Below are 3372 nucleotides of genomic sequence, written 5' to 3'. Positions count from 1 at the left end.
GTGGGCAAAGCCCCCTTGTTTAACATGAAAAAAATTAGCCTTTATTATTCCATAATTTATATGTATTTACACTGAAGTGTAAAAGGGACGCTTTGTGTTTTTGTTTTATGTATTCTATAATAAATTTACTGCTCTACAGTTTTCAACACCTCCTCCTCCGGACTCTTTATTGTTATAACTATTTAAAATAAGATGATACCGTAGTATTTTTTTTACTGGAACTTTACTTTAAACTTTAAGTTTAAAATCATTCCACACCCTTCATTCTTGTCTCGCTCTCTTAAACAATCAAGACACCAAAACAACAGAAGATTCCAAAATGATTTAATCATTTTGACGCTCAAAAGAAGTTAAATGACTGTAATCATTATATACACAAAGTAACACTTCAAAATCAGTTCTGCTATAAATAAAATTTCATGTACTGTATACTGCTCTTAATATCTTTAATAATAATGATGATGATGATGATGAGCTATAGACATTAAAGGGGATTCCAGTCGGTAATTTTTATATAAAAAAATGATCTGATCACATAAACATATAAATATAAAGATAGAAAACAGTGATATAAAAATAATGCAATTCAAAAATATTTTTGCACCTGTTCAAGCATATTTTGTAATTATATTTTTGGAATGATATATTTAGTACTTTCTAGAATTGTCAAAAAATTGATTCTGGTGTGTTTAAATTTAATTCTTTTTGTTTGTAAATATGAAATGAATTAAAAGATAATATAGTTCATATTTGATACTGCTATATTTCTTAAAGAAATGGATTAAAAAAATCTTATAAATGATGGAAAAAGAAGCATGAATTAAACTCAAATTACAGATTATGGAAGCTCTTCCTAGGGAATAAGTTCTTGAAAAGTTATAACAATGAAAAGCCTGATTGAGTCATTGATCTCTACAAGGGTATGGGACTGAGGAGAAGATGTTGAATACTGTAGAGGGGTACATTTATTATACTACAAAAAAAAAAAAAAAAAAGAAAGAAAATACAATGCGTCCCGTTTCCACTTCAGTGCAGTACTAGGGTGTTGTACCGTGTTAGCCATTATGAATGTAGGGAGAAGTCAAGCAAAATGACACCTTTTATTGGCTAACTAAAAAATTTACAATATGCAAACGTTCAAGGCAACTCAGGCCCCTTATTCAGGCAAAATGTAATAGAGAAACTGGAGTTCCCTGTGTTTAGATAGACACCAGGACAGATACAACATTGGAAAACTTTTAAGTGAGACATCATAGATGTAAAAATGAATAGACCTTTCCAGGCTAAGATTCATTAAGCAAAACAGGAGAACAATGTATATAAAGATCTTTTGATAAGATAACTGTCCAACAAAGTCTTTTGAAGTTTCTGATGAGTTTTTCAATACAATGTGGGTCTGTAGACCCAAACAGTCCTCATATCTGGCCATAAAACTCTTGTCTCTATCTAAACTATGTTGTAATGTGTTCAATTTTAGCACGAGTTTAACTTCTCACTCTTTTCTCTCTTGCTGTGTTCTGAAGTTGCACATAAGCACTGTGACTTTAAAGTCCCTCTGACTTCTCACAACTTCAGTGCAAATAAAAATACATTACAAGCCTGCATATCATAATATTTCTAGTTAGACAATAAAAGGTGTAATTTTGCTTAACTTCTCACTACATGTTGAAGACGTGAAAATAAAAATGGAAAATGAAAATTCAATGTGCAGCAGGTGGCGCTCGTGCGCAAAAGAGAGACTAATCCTTGTCAGTTTATGATTTTAGTTTTCATTTCCTTTTTTTGCAGAAAATACCTGCCACGGGGATCAACGTTATTTACATAAACCAGAAAATGTAACGGTCCAAGGACAGACTCCACTGATGACCCCATTCTCCTCTCATCAGTGCTTTGTCTCCTGCCACTTACCCAAGTTGAAATCCAGTTTTGTAGGTTACCTCTGATGCCTACAGCTTTTAGTTTTAGAAGTAGTCTTCTGAGTGACACTGTATCAGAAGCTTTATGAAAGTCTATGTAAATGATGTCATATGCTTTATTTTTGTCAAATATTCCAATTGTCTGTTTAAAAAAAAATCTAAATGATTGGTTTGACAAGACCTTCCGCTCGTAAACCTATGCTTGTTGGTACTGAGTATATCATAGTCATACATTTACTGTTCTAATGTATTTCTTATTAATTTCCATAATTCTAGTGGTACAGATGACATATTGGTCTGTAAAGAGCAGGATCCATTTTGTCTTCCTTCTTGAAGACTGTTGTCACATTTGCAAGTGTCCACTTATCCGGTACTTCTCCTTTCTCAAGTCACTGCTCCAGTATGAATGAAAAGGCATATGACCGTGGTTTTGGAGCGGTGTCCTGGGTTGATCCTGCTGGAGTTCATCCATCCTTCCATCGATCTTCCTACCCCGCTTCTGGGTAGTTTTCCAGGGTAGCGAGTGCCTGTCCCAGTGTACTTGATACAATACATATTCTTTGTGTGGGTGTTTTTGCTTGCTTGTTTTTGTCATTTGAGTGAACAGTTTGATTCAGATGGGAAACTGTCTGTATTTTAGATTAATTCTAGCTTTTGGTAAGGAAGTTTGCGGTTTGAATAGATACGCGAGCTGTTTTGTTTTGAGATTGTGTTCGAGGTTTTTAGAAAATGCTTTGAGAAACGTATCCAAGTAATACCGAGAAATAGCCCCTGATGGGAGCAGCCGCAAGAAGAGTAAGCGTCGAAGCTCGTGTAAGCTTTTATTTTGATAACCGAACTTTTATTTTGAAACGCTAGGGATATGCTTCCTGCAGGTCGTCGATCCCGCCCACTGCTGATACACTCGTCCTCGTTAAAAGACGGTTAAACTGGCGTGTGTTGACAAACAAGTAACATTTTATTTATTTATGTATGTATATATTTGGGTACTTTTTCAATTCAAGTATAAATCTTCTAAAACAGAAATTTTAGACACATGTAAAAATCGCCCTTGAAGGAGGAAAACAGACCCCCGTATAAACGACTTCCCTTAAAATTGCACGTTAGCCGGGTTACTTCTGAAAAAACACTACAGAGCTCACCTTTGCGGATTTTTTTTGTTCATCACACATCTTTTTTTAATCACAAATTTCTTATACTGCTGCTATTCCAGTCTGAAATTCATACATTGAACACAACAAGAACTCCGAGAAGAGAGGCAGAATTCGAGGCGCTGGTTGATAAGACAGCTTCTCGCTGATGTTGTACCTGGCAGCATTTCCGTTTGCGGTGTTTGCACCGTAGGTTTATCAAATGTGCTCTATTAAATTAGTATTTGCGTCAACAATGTCAGCAGGCATCGCTTGCAGAAGCAGCGTTAACGTGCAGAAGCTCGATTCCGGTGTCCAGCGCCTCA

Source organism: Polypterus senegalus, chromosome 18 (genome assembly GCF_016835505.1).
Source record: "Polypterus senegalus isolate Bchr_013 chromosome 18, ASM1683550v1, whole genome shotgun sequence".
Taxonomy (NCBI): Eukaryota; Metazoa; Chordata; class Cladistia; order Polypteriformes; family Polypteridae; genus Polypterus; species Polypterus senegalus.
The sequence above is the reverse complement of the archived record's forward strand: the minus strand, read 5'-3'. Positions refer to the sequence as shown.